This window comes from Procambarus clarkii, chromosome 59 (genome assembly GCF_040958095.1).
Source record: "Procambarus clarkii isolate CNS0578487 chromosome 59, FALCON_Pclarkii_2.0, whole genome shotgun sequence".
NCBI lineage: Eukaryota > Metazoa > Arthropoda > Malacostraca > Decapoda > Cambaridae > Procambarus > Procambarus clarkii.
In genome coordinates, this window is record NC_091208.1 from 8,729,602 (window position 1) to 8,744,277 (window position 14,676).

Here is a 14,676-nt window from a genome sequence, read left to right on the forward strand (position 1 = left end):
CGTCACAGGGGTCCTGCTTAGTATATAACGTCACTGGGGTCCTGCTTAGTGCATGAAGTCACTGGGGTCCTGCTTAGTGCATGAAGTCACTGGGTCCTGCTTAGTGCATGGCGTCACGGGTCCTGCTTAGTCCATGACATCACTAGGGTCCTGCTTAGTGAATGACGTCACTAGGGTCCTGCTTAGTGCTTGACATCACTAGGGTCCTGCTTAGTGAATGACGTCACTAGGGTCCTGCTTAGTGCTTGACATCACTGGAGTAATGCTTAGTGGATGACGTCACTGGAGTCATGCTTAGTGCATGACGTCACTGGGGTCCTGCTTAGTGCATGACGTTACTGGGGTCCTGCTTAGTACATGACGTTACTGGGGTCCTGTTTAATGCTTGACGTCACTGGGGGTCTTGTTTAATGCATGACGTCACTGGGTCCCTGCTTATTGCATGACGTCACTGTGGTCCTGCTTAGTGCATGACGTCACTGGGGTCCTGCTTAGTGCATGACGTCACTGGGGTCCTGTTTAATCCATGACGTCACTGGAATCGTGCTTAGTGCATGACGTCACTGGGGTCCTGCTTAGTGCATGACGTCACTGGGGTCCTGCTTATTGCATGACGTCACGGGTCCTGTTTAATCCATGACGTCACTGGAATCGTGCTTAGTGCATGACGTCACTAGGGTCCTGCTTAGTGCATGACGTCACTTAAGTCCTGCTTAGCGCACGACGTCACAGAGGTCCTGTTTAGTGCATGACGTCACTGTGGTCCTGCTTAGTGCATGACGTCACTGGGGTTTTGCTTAGTACATGACGTCACGGGTCCTACTCAGTGCATGACGTCACTGGGGTCCTGCTTTGTGCATGACGTCACTGGGGTCCTGCTTAGTGAATGACGTCACTTGGGTCTTGCTTAGTGCGTGACGTCACTGGGGTTCTGCTTAGAGCATGACGTCACTGGGGTCCTGCTTTGTGCATGACGTCACTGGGGTTCTGCTTAGTGCGTGACGTCACTGGGATCCTTCTTAGTGCATGACGTCCCTGGGGTCCTGCTTAGTGCATGACGTCACTGGGGTCCTGTTTAGTGCATGACGTCACTGGGGTTCTGCTTAGCGCGTGACGTCACTGGGGTATTGCTTAGTGCATGACGTAACTCGGGTCCACTTTTATGCATGACATCACTGGTGTCCTGCTTAGTGCTTGACGTCACTGTGTTCCTGCTTAGTGCATGACGTCACTGGGGTCCTGCTTAGTGTATGACGTCGCTGGGGTCCTGCTTAGTGCATGACGTCACTGGAGTCTTGCTTAGTGCGTGACGTCACGGGTTCTGCTTAGTGCGTGACGTCACTGGGGTCCTGCTTAGTGTATGACGTCACTGGGACCCTGCTTAGTGCATGACGTCACTAGGGTCCTACTTAGTGCATGACGTCACTGGCGTTCTGCTTAGTGCATGACGTCACGGGTTCTGCTTAGTGCATGACGTCACTGGGATCCTTCTTAGTGCATGACGTCCCTGGGGTCCTGCTTAGTGCATGACGTCACTGGGGTCCTGTTTAGTGCATGACGTCACTGGGGTTCTGCTTAGCGCGTGACGTCACTGGGGTATTGCTTAGTGCATGACGTAACTCGGGTCCACTTTTATGCATGACATCACTGGTGTCCTGCTTAGTGCTTGACGTCACTGTGTTCCTGCTTAGTGCATGACGTCACTGGGGTCCTGCTTAGTGTATGACGTCGCTGGGGTCCTGCTTAGTGCATGACGTCACTGGAGTCTTGCTTAGTGCGTGACGTCACTGGGGTTCTGCTTAGTGCGTGACGTCACTGGGGTCCTGCTTAGTGTATGACGTCACTGGGACCCTGCTTAGTGCATGACGTCACTAGGGTCCTACTTAGTGCATGACGTCACTGGCGTTCTGCTTAGTGCATGACGTCACTGGGATTAAGTACTCTGTGACCACCTGTTGGCTCTATGCTTAGTGCAATGTGACCACCTTAACAAAACACTAATCACAAGAAACACCTGTTAAAAAGTGAGTTTCTGTGTCAACCACTGGCCTTAGAACACGGTACACAGTAGCCAAGTGTCCCCTACTCTCTAACAATCGCGACGACTACTGCAGTAAACAGTCACTTAGTGATCCCTAATTACTGCATAGGTTAATGTGTATAATTTACACTAAAAATTTTAATATATTTAGTTTCCAATAATTTAACTGAAGTTTCTTCTTATATAAATTTAAAATTTTTATTTTATATATAAAACATAAAGTTTTGTGCTAAAATTAATAAAGCTTTCAACAAGTTTTAAAGCATTTAAAATTACTTTATTTAATTTTATATTTTTAGCTATATTTTATATATGATTTTTTTTCATATAACACAATATATGTATTTTTTACGAATAAATATTAATATCTTGCTCATCCTCGAACTGTCGTGGTTTTCTATATATTTTTACGATTAACCTTTATATTCAAAACTATTTTGTTTCATTTTACCAACAATTTTATGTTGATATTTTGAATGGCTTATCTATATACCCTTTGTGTACCGTATTCTTAGGTCATTGTCAAAGTTGTCAGTAAATAAGGATCACTTAGCTGCTGGGTACCATTTCTTCCTCCCTCCGTCCAATCCCTAATCCTTATCCTGCAATTTGATGCAGTGCCTGGTTATGGGTATGTCGTGGCTGAGGGTGTGGGGGCTGGTGTTGATGTTGTTCAGGGCCTTGTTGAGGTTGGTGATGCAGTGCCTGGTTATGGTTATGTTGTGGCTGAGGGTGTGGAGGCTGGTGTTGATGTTGTTCAGGGCCTTGTTGAGGTTGGTGATGCAGTGCCTGGTTATGGTTATGCTGTGGCTGAGGGTGTGGAGGCTGGTGTTGATGTTGTTCAGGGCCTTGTTGAGGTTGGTGATGCAGTGCCAGGTTATGGTTATGTTGTTGCTGAGGGTGTGGAGGCTGGTGTTGATGTTGTTCAGGGCCTTGTTGAGGTTGGTGATGCAGTGCCTGGTTATGGTTATGTTGTGGCTGAGGGTGTGGAGGCTGGTGTTGATGTGGTTCAGGGCCTTGTTGAGGTTGGTGATGCAGTGCCTGGTTATGGTTATAACAATAAGCACTACAATAAACAGCATGGAAATGATAGATCCAGACAACTTCTTTATGCGTGATATCCAAACTTCTGTAAACATAATTGATATCAACACGAGCGAGACAGATTTTGCAAGAGAAATTGTCAACAAGCCCATGCACTCAGCCCCGGGTCCAGACTCATGGAATTCAATATTTATAATGAAATATTTTTCTAAACTGTATTCTAAACTAAAAAATGAGTTAGAAGCATGATGATGTTGCAGCACGTCTTCCTACTTGTTACACTGCAACATTGTTCAGATTTTGGACATTTTTTTCTCATTCACCTGCTATGTAGTATTTAAATACCGGTTAAAGGTGGCATATTTTTGTAAAATTAAAAGTGGTTCAATTTGCTTATAAATTTATTTATGCAATGGTTATAGAAAGAGCTGCAGCTGGTCCAGGTTTCACCATCACACCCTAAACAGAAAAGGAGAAAAAAAATACACAACGAATTATGCAACGAATTTTCAAATAGTTTCAGGGAACACATGTGTCAACTAAAATCATTTCTATAACACTCAGATATTAAATTTAGCACATAATAAAGGATTGTAGTGATCAGTTTTATCAAAAAAGTGTTTAGTGCAATAATATAATTATTCAAAGTTATTCTTCTAAAAAATATGCAATATATGATATTTATAAATTTTTATAAAATCAACAAATAGACATTTCTTTCTCATTCACCTGTTATATAGTATTTAAATACTGGTTAAAAGAAAGATGCGACGCCGTTGTCATGGAGACATCCCTCCTCCTCCTGACTGATGTTTACACATTTAAGCCATAAACTGCATACATGTCCTGTTTTATGCCCTCCAAAAGAAGCAATCAGCCGGGTTTGTCATTTAGGAAACTGGGCCTTCAGGGGTGAATTCATCGTCTAAATGTTGTCTGTATCTGTGTGAGGAGCGAGGTGGTTGAGAGATGGTGTTGGGTCGCAGAGGGAGAGAGAGAGAGAGCCTCGACTCCCTGCCTTGGAAGCTCAAGGAAATAAATGATAGATTTTACAGGACGTGTTCTGAGATCATCGGGGGTGGAGGGTCCTCAAAGGAGATTTGAAAGTGATTGATGGACAACGAGTGTTTTCATGTCCACTAATTCAGTAGTGAATAAGATAATATTAATGTAAGAAATAAATGCGTAATTACACAAAAAATTCTCATCGTCCCAAAAATAATGCTTCCTCTTTATCTTCAAAGCAATTGATTCTCAATGTTGCAAGGAGTATAGATTATCTGGAGGCATGAAGAGAAAGAAGATGGATGTCCTGTCGAGGGGAGACTAGGTAATCTTGTTCTACAGTTGCATTGATCAGCTGAAGAAGAAGTTGGGTTGCTGTAAACGTCATAGACTTGTCAACCATAGAGTGTACCTAACTGAGTGCTTGATGCAAAGAGCTTCAGCTATGTCTGACGTCGTTGTATATCTTTATCTGTCGATCATGTCAGTGTTGCTGGTCGGCATACCTCAGGTGATGGTCTAGTTGTGTGCAGAAATATTGTGATATTGCTATTGAATTCAAGAAACAACCAGAAAGCCGGTGTTAAACAGTGCCTTTCAATGATCACTGCACAGAGCAGTGAGTCCATTCGCATGTCAGAGTCCTCACATTCATGAGGGGTCCTGCTTAGTACATGACGTCACAGGTCTTTCTTAGTGCATGACGTCACAGGGGGTCCTGCTTAGTACATGACGTCACAGGTCTTTCTTAGTGCATGACGTCACAGGGGGTCCTGCTTAGTGCATGACGTCACAGGTCTTTCTTAGTGCATGACGTCACAGGGGGTCCTGCTTAGTGCATGACGTCACTGGAATCCTGCTTAGTACATGACGTCAATGGGTTCCTGCTTAGTGCATGACGTCACTGAGGTCCTGCTTAGTGCTTGACGTCACTGGGATTAAGTACACTGTGGCCACCTGACCAAAACACCAACAACAAGAAACACCAGCGTGACCAAAACACTAACAACAAGAAACACCTGTTAAAAAGTGAGTTTCTGTGACAACCTCTGACCTCAGAACACGGTACATGGTAGCTAAGTGTCCCCCCACACTCTAATAACTGTGACGACTACTGCAGTAGACAGTCTCTAAGTCATCCCTAATCACTGCATAGTTTAATTAATGTGTATAATGGAACACTTAAAAAAAATTTGCAAGAACTCTATAACTAATTTAAGTGTTGTTGCTGTTAAAAATTCGTTACCTGGAACAAAAATTTCCAAGTAACACGGGCTATGATGAGCCCGTAGATAGTTGTTTGTAATGTAACTAAAGTTTCTTTTTAAATAAATAAAATTATTTTACTAACACTTTAGGTCAAAAACTTTTGTGCTAAACTTCTTAAAACTTTTTACAAAATAAAAAATACTTAATTTTTTTTTGTTTACTTCTATATTGGTAATAAAATTTTTATATCAATATTTTTCATGGTACAAAATGTTTGTATTTAATAAATAATGAATATTAACATCTTGCTCATCCTCTCACATCTACATCGTTGAATTGTCGTGGTTTTCTATACCTCTTTAGTGATTAACTTTTATATTCAAAACTTTTTTTTTGTTTCATTTTACCAGAAATTTTAAGTTGATACTTTCAATGCCTTATTAATATCCCCTTTGTTTACTGTATTCTTAGGCCATTGTCAAAGATGTCAGTAAGTAAGGATAACTTAGCTGCTGGGCACCAATCTTTCCTCCCCCCCCCAGCCCAATCCCTAATCCTTATCCTGTAATTGGATACAGTTCCTGGTTATGTTGTGGCTGAGGGTGTGGAGGCTGGTGTTGATGTTGTTCAGTGCCTTGTTGAGGTTGGTGATGAAGTGCCTGGTTATGGTTATAACAATAAATAACAATGAGTTGTTACTTGACATCACACCACATTATCATCATGATTACTTAAATTGGGATTTGCTCTTGGTCAGAGCTGTAATAGGCTTGTAGTCTCCGCTTGCATTGTTGAGCAGCAGCTCTAGTGGGGCGGTTGCTCGGTGGATCGGATCAGAATCGCTGTCCTCGGAAACTACTGGTGAAGCTGGTTCTGGCAAACACTCTCGTTCTGTTAATTCGAGAGGTACCAACTTCTCTAAAGTTTTTAGGGTAGTGTTGCCTTGGCATAAAACTTTCACTACTCTCAGGATACCTTGATGATCAGGATGGATGGTAACAATTTTGCCTATGGGCCACTCTGACCTTGGTCCATCACTGTCAACCAATACTAGGTCCCCTGGTTTAAGTTTTTTTTTTTTTTTTTTTTTTTTTTTTTTTTTTTTTATTTTTACATGCAAGCATGCGTATAATGTACAAGAAAAACAGAACAAATACAACATAGAACAAAAGTACAAAGCACACATATGTACAAGGACAAAGGAACAAATCAATAGAAGACCAGCCAGAAGGGCTGACCACAAAACAAAAATGCAGATACAAACAATACACAATTAGTAACACAGTGTAATACAAACATAAGGGAAAACCCCAGGACAAAACGCACACAAAACAAGTCTGCTAACACCTCAAATACATACAGAGAGGCGAGAAACATACAAGAATAAGGACAATAACAATAAAGAAAACAGATCCGCCATAACAAACGGAAGGCAAAACATAACAAAGAGCACACGCCAACAGCCTGAAGGGCACACAATATGACAAACAAGTGCACACGACATCCATAACCGAACACACAAACGCATAGGAACCGCACACCCCCCCACGAGCCATACAAAAAAAACCACAAAACAAACCGGAGCACGCAGGAACCGGGAAACAATACCCACCCCACCCACTCACATACACACCCCACAACCAGGCAACACAAAATACATAGAAATCACTTGCGAGGAACATCGGAAGAAACGTACTTCTCCGGGAACAGCTCACAAGGATATTTCGACTTGTAAGCTTCCCAGACGAGATCTTCAAGGTCGGTAGGGTTTTTGATCCCCCGCGCTCGAGCGGGTATCATAAACTCAGGAACATCTATATCTGGCGGCATCGGCCAATGCCTAAGGTCACTGACGCAAGTCGCATAACGAGGCTGGGGAGCGCCAACCACGCCCTTCGAGGAAGCAGACGACACCGGAGAAGCGGACGAGGGTCGCCGAGCCTGCCACGCCTTCGCCATCGGAGCAGGTGTCGGACGCTGAGACGATAGCACTTCCACGGATACCGCAGGAGACACGGAAGGGACTGCAGGAAACGGAAGAGGCGGCAAGACCGTTGCCGAGGAAACGGGTAACGAGGAAGGGGCCACAGAACATCCAGAGCGAGCATCCTTTCTCAACATCACCACCAGGCCACCCCGCTCACCACCAACTACAGCAGGGGGAACCACCGCCCACGAAGAACCGGAGCCATCCGACGCAGGCAACGCACCTGAAGCAGGACCCTCTGACACCGGACCAGAAGTGGAGGCCGAAACGCTGGCACCGGCATCCTCAGGCAAGTGTACCTCCGCCACCACCGTAGTGTGCACCACATCCGGAGCCACCCCACCGTCAACGGAAGGACGACACTCGTCGAATTCGCCAACATCAGCCCACACAGAAGAACGCCGGGAACGCTTAGGCTCGGGCCGCACATCATCAGACCCGGAGGCAGACTCAGCGACCCGCGCAGCACCAACCGAGCGAACCGACGCACGCCGCAGCACGGCAGCCTCCTCAACCACACGGGGCACCAGGCCAGGCACAGGAGGGAATTCCGGATCCACCTCATCTCCCAGCACAGCCGGGACAGACGGCGAGGGTGCAGGGACCGGGACAGACACAGCAGAGGAAGAACTGGAAGACGAGGGGTCTGAGCAAACGGCAGGCGGAAGAGGCACAGGGACACCAGCTGGAGCACTAGGCGAGGACCCAACCTCTGGAAGAGATGCGGCAACAACAGGGGGCGCAACAGGCGGAGCAACAGCTGCTACAGAGGGCACCTCCTCAGCCGAAGAGACGTCCATACCCACCGAATCATCCCCCACAGGAAGGGGCGGAAAATCCTCCTCACTGAAGAGGTTCACTGGTGCAACAGGAGGCGCAGAACAGTCAGCAGCCTGATGGCCCAATAGACCACAACGATAACACGTCCGCGGCTGACGGGCGTAAAACACCCGAACGTTGTACCCCATAAGGCGCACAGAGGACGGAATATCCGCCCGGAGTCTCATGCCCAGGGTGCGAATGTTAGACCTCACACCCTTAAGAGGACTAGAAGACACCACGTTCACTCTCACACTAACAACTGCGCCAAACCGCCCGAAATACCGCCGTAGCAGAGCCTCTGGAAACTCCAAGGGAGCCCCATGCACACTGATGTAAGTAAGTGCACCACTTCTATCCGAGAGGGTGACAGTGCCCGCACCATCCGGCAGGGGCAGTGTCCGCCCCTCGTATCGCCGGAGAAAATCGCGATACGCCGCCTCCTCTGCAAACTTCACAATGGCCCTACGGGCCGTTACCAACTCGACCCCATAAATCGCAAACACAGGGACAGAGAGCAGTTCACAAGCCAGGGCAATCTCCGGGTAACCAGCCCGCACAGAGAACTCTAGTCCCACAGACTGAGCCCGGACGACTGGGGGTAGAAGGACCCCCATCGTAACGCCACGTCAGCACAGGCGAGCAGACACACACCCGCCCCCAACCGGCCGAAACGGGCAAACAACACCCCTGGTTTAAGTTGTACTTTATTATAAGGACTCGAAGCTCCGTAGTGGTACTCTCGTAGAGCTGTGAGGTACTCTCGAGTCCACACCTCATTCCACCTTTCAATGACTCTTGAGAGATGTTGGTAACTTTCTACCAAGTCACTCCTGGTTACATGTGAAGGGTCGACGGGGTCCTCTTCTGCTAAAGGTATGAGAGGACTCAGCAGGCCTCCATGTATCAAGTGTGAGGGACTCAGAGGTTCTCTCTGTGAGAAATCATCGGACAGGTATGTTAATGGGCGGTTATTGACTCGCGCCTCGATTTCCACAACAATTGTTTAGAGTTCGGAGTAACTAATTTTCCGTCGATGTAAGGTTTTTCTTAAACACTTCTTGACTGTGCCTATCATTCGTTCGTAGAACCCACCTTGCCAAGGGGCTCTTGGAGCTATAAATTTCCAGTGACATTGTCGTCTCTGCAGGACTGACTGTACTTCTGGAATATTCCATACTTCTCGCAGACAAGCTTCTCCTGCCACAAAATTGGAACCATTGTCCGATATCATTAGTTTGGGACAAGATCTGCGAGCTGCAAATCTGCGGAAGGCTTGGATGAAGGCTTCAGCACTCATATCTGAAGTCACTTATAAATGTACGCCTCTGGTAGTAGCACACGTAAAGAGGCATATGTAAGCTTTCACTGGTATCTTATCTGGGTTGCCAGTGAGAAGCATGGCTCCTGTGTAATCAACACCAGTGGTTTCAGAAGGACGAAGATGAACCACTCTTTCTTCAGGGAGTGGTGGAGGTCCTGGGTAAGGACATACTCTAGCATCGTATCTTTTGCTGATTACACAGAATTTAATAATTGACTTGACTGTCTGACGACCTTGAGGAAGCCAGTATTTCTGTCTAAGGTCGGTGAGAGTATCTAACACTCCACCATGTAAAGTACCATATTGATAGTGATGTAAAACTAGAAGTTTGGTAAGGATGTGGTGACGTGGTAGAAGAATTGGATTCTTTGTGTCCAGATCAATTTTTGCATGAAGCAAACGTCCTCCATACCTTAGTATATTATGAGTGTTGGCATCATACCAGATACCTAGAGACTTAATTAATTTATCTGGAAGATTTTCATATTCGCTTCCATATGTCTCTTGTTGTGCACGTTTGATCCAGTAGAGGATAGGAATGGGAAACTTATGTCGGATTCCTATCTTAGCAAGAAAGTCAAACACATGTGCTGTTACTCTTAATAACTTACTTAAGTTGGAATAATTGTGAGGATCAATAGCTAAGATTCGTTGAGGTTCTGGTTCTTTCATGGGAGAGGTGATATTGGTCACTATGACTTGTGGCTTTTGTTTGGGCCACTGACCACCAACAAGCCATGAAGGTCCATTGAACCACAGCGAAGACTTGATAAGTTGTTTTAGTGTTAATCCTCGAGATAAATAATCTGCAGGATTGTCCTTAGTAGGAACATGTCTGAATTTATATCCAGCAGATAACTCATGAATTTCCCTAACACGATTACTGACGTAGGGAGTTTTATTATTGTTGTTTCTTACCCATTGTAAGACTGCCTCACTGTCTGACCACACGACAATCTCACCAAAGTGGATATTATTGAGTGTTTTGGTCAGGCAATGAGCCAATCTTGCTCCCACCAGCAATGCAGTCAACTCCATTTGAGGTAAAGATCTCTTCTTAATGGGAGCAACTCTTGCTTTAGATGTGAGCAAAATTGATTGTGCATTATTAACTAAGTAGGCTACAGCGCCATACGCTTTGCCAGAGGCATCGCAGAAAACGTGCAAATTTTTGGGCAAGTTTGGTCCTGAAGCATTACGAGGAAATTTCAAAACACCTAACTGATTAAAATCCGTTGAGAGTATCTGCCATTTAGCTTGTAACTCACTTGGTAACGGATCATCCCATCCCATATGTTTCTGCCAGCACTCCTGCATTAGGAGTTTGCCCCTTATTAATATAGGACTAAGTAAGCCTAAAGGGTCAAATGGTTGACTGACAAACGAGAGCAATGTTCTCATGGTAAGGGATGAGTTATCGGTTTGTACTGACTTGACATTCATCTTGTCAGTACTTGTGTTTTATTCCACACCTAGAACCTTTAATTGATTGGGTATCTGATAACCTGGAAATTCTTTCTCGATTATCTGGTTTAATGATTCATTATTTGAGGCCCATGATTGGAGTGGCATATTGGCTCCTAATAACTCACGGTTAGCCTCGTGGTAGATTTCTACCAAATTGGATTGATCATTTGTAGTTCCCTGGAAATTGTCGACATACAAGTTGTCACTAATTTCTGCCTTATAAGGGCTATTTGACTTCCTCAAATGTGTGTCTAATGTTGCTTGCAATAGAAACGGGGAAGACGTCGCTCCGAATAATACTGAGGCAAAACGATATGTGATGATATCACTGTTAGGATCCAGTGGGTCCTTAATCCAGAGAAACTTAGTGTAATTACGATCCTCCTCCTGTAAACCTACTCGGAGGAAAGCTTTACTGATATCAGCAGTATAAGCAAAAACACCAGTGCAGAATCGTAATAGCACATCATCTAGCCTTTGAGTTAGGCTAGGTCCTGTTTGGAGACATTCATTCAAAGACACACTGCTTAGCTTCACTTTAGCACTACAGTTGAAGACAATATGGATAGGTGTTGTCAATGAATCTTTCACCACAGAGTGATGGGGTAAATAATGACCTATTTTCCGGTCATCACTATCAACAACCTCGATGAATTTACTGTTGAGTTGTTGTTGGATTAGTTGATGATACATGTTCAGTTTGTCTGGCTGCTTTTGTAGTCGTGTTAATTGAGACTGCAATTGTGAAGTGCCATAAAATAATTAACTGGAAGTTGTGGATGATTCAACTTCCATGGGAGTCTTACCCAGTATTGTTTATCTTTATAGACAACTGTATCCAGATATTGCTGGTAAGTCCACATATCATCAGGGCTTGGTTGTTCAGGGATAATACCTAAAGTGTCTAAATCCCACAGACGATGTACAGGTGGATCAGACTCAATATCTTCAGATATTTCTCTGAAATGTAGGGGTGACTGTTCCAAGCCTATTCACGCCACTATTATGTTGTTAGATTGTTGGTTTGTGGACGCTGGATTTTGTTGGAAAAGCACCGGTCCAGTAAGCAACTTGCCTCCAGCAGATGACAACAAATTCATTCCGTGTTGTCTGGTGCATCCCGTTATAAATTTATAATAATGATCCGCGCCTATAAGTATTCCAACATCAGTGAGGCAGTCAGAATTTATTTTGTAGTCTGCTAGCCTCATGCGGTTTCGTTTAAGATATTTCGCAGTGCGAGCTAATCCTGTGACCTGCAGGTCTGTAGGAAGTTTATCTACTACTACCACTTGTATTGGACTAGTGGAAGATCCAAGTCTCACTAATACCTGAACTACTTGGTATTCACGAGGTCCACTATTAGTCAAGAAACCAGAAATATTTAACCTCACACTTTTGGCAGGTTTTAATTTTAACTGATCTACTAACTGTTGTGTAATGAAGGTTTTCTGTGATCCTTGATCAAAAAGACCTCTAGTGTTAACTCTAGATTTCCTGTTCATTAGTCTAAGTTGAGCTGTAGGCAGAGTGGTATTATTGCCTGACTCAGTAGCAAGTACATTTATTTCTTGATGCACTTTGCAATATTGTACTGTGGTAGAATTCGTGGAATTCTCCCCAGTTATCATGGATTGGGTAGAAGTTTTTTTACATAAGGCGTAGTGATGTACACCTTGGTTGCATCTTCTGCATGAACGTAGTTGCACTACACATTTTTTGGGATCATGAGAGCCCATGCACCTGGTGCACCTGTGTATTTCTTGTAACCGTTTAATCCTAGTATTATAATTAGGATAAACAGAGCATTGGTAGGTGGCATGTCCTTGATTACAAAACAGACACCTTCTTTCTTTGGTTGACTTGGTCTCTTTAGTAGACAAGTCATTGGTTATCTCAGAAGGAGACACCTAATAAGTACCTACATTACCACTCCTTGTTCCAGTGGATGGAGCAGTCCTAGATTTATACTTATTAGACTTATTCAAAGTCTGTTTGGGTTTGACTGAAGTGTCAATATGAGCTGAGTTACGATGGGAGTTAGTAGAGAAGTTTGAAACATTCTCCCCTTCTTGGTTGGCTCTTTGTCTTTCGACTAAGGTATGTAGACCTTCTGTGATTTCTTTCAAGGTCAAAAAAGTCTTATTGTACATAGTACACAATTTATCTAAGGTTTCTCTTGGCAATTTTCGCCTAACAACTACTTTGGTCATCCATTCAGCTGACTGAATTTGGACCTTAAGGCTTAAGGCCTTGAGTAAAGACTCTAACTCTAGTCTGAAAGTTTGGAGAGAATCTGTGGAATTATTAGCAGAGGGGTAAATCTAGCAATTTTTGAACTAAGACAGTAATAGTTCTCTCCGTGTTATCGTAGTTGGTTTTGAGCAATTGAACAGCTAGGGTGTAACCATCACTGGTCAGTGTTATATTAGAGATTACTTTCAAGGCTTCATTTCGTAACAAGCCTTGTAAATAAGTGAATTTGGTTGTTTGAGGAATGTTAACTTTAGAGTCTACTGCATCTACGAATTTACTCCAGAAATCATCACAACTTTCGTTCTCATTACCAGAGAATGTGGGTATATTGATTTGAGGAGGTAATTTGACCTCAGGATCTGTACGTGCAGCAGAAGCTACTGTCAATTTGTTTTTAGCAATTTGCTTCTTAAAAGGTACAAGCTTAGCCTGTATATCTTCTTCATACTGGTCTAAGTCATTTATAGCATCCTCAAGTTCACTACTATCTACAGAAGTTGAGTGAAGTTCTGTCAAATACAGACTCATGTGTTGCTTAATATGGGCAAATTTGCTTTCAGCAACTTGTAGTAAATCTTCTAATTCAAAGTAGTCAACAGTTGACTGTTGTGACAGATTTTGGCATTTATTAATCTGTCGGGTCAAATGACCTTTCAGACCGATAAGGGTCCTTTTCATTTTGGTAGCCGTTTTCATTTTGTTGGGTAAAGGCTGGTTTGTCAGCAAATATTTATTACTGAGATAACTGGGATATTGACTCATTCAGTGGAGATCAATATCAATGAGAGTAGCCTAATATACTTGAATAGACTATAATTTTACCTACCTAACAAAAGATAGCTAACTATTTTGAGCAGTGCTCGAACTTCACCATTAACTTTCGTCCGGTTAGCTCTTCTATATCACCATTAGATGTAATGGTGATCATCCAGCAATACTCAAAATAGGCACACACAAAATAATGAGTACAAGATGAAATATTATGGAGACACTCCAATCGGAGTTATCTCAAAGTTTAATCCCACCCTGGATAGGGTCAGCACAAATGGTATAATACATACACTACTGACTAGCTTAAGTCTAGTCGTGATAATTCCTACCTAAGAAACTACAAATTTATTTAGTCTGGGCTTGTGCCAAATTCAGCACAATCACAGCCTAAATTCTACCTTATAAGATTGGTAAAGATTATTGTGGTGCAGTAATGTGAATATAATTGTGCTGTATTTTTTTGGGGGGGGGATTTTATTGTTTATAAGTGTGCACTTGCACACACAAGTGAAAACAATTATGTATTATAAAAGTTATGAGCTGTTGCTCCTGGTGACCTAAAGATTCTTACTTCAGTATGAGGTATAGGTCTAAGTGTTGTGGGTAACTGACTGTGTCCCACTAGTGCTACCTTATACATGAGGTGAAAGTAGCAATGAATTGGTGTGACTTAGGCTAACCTATGTTACGCTGTTGGTAGACACAATTAATTAATGGTTAGTCTAGACTACATCACACAGTGATTAGTTATTA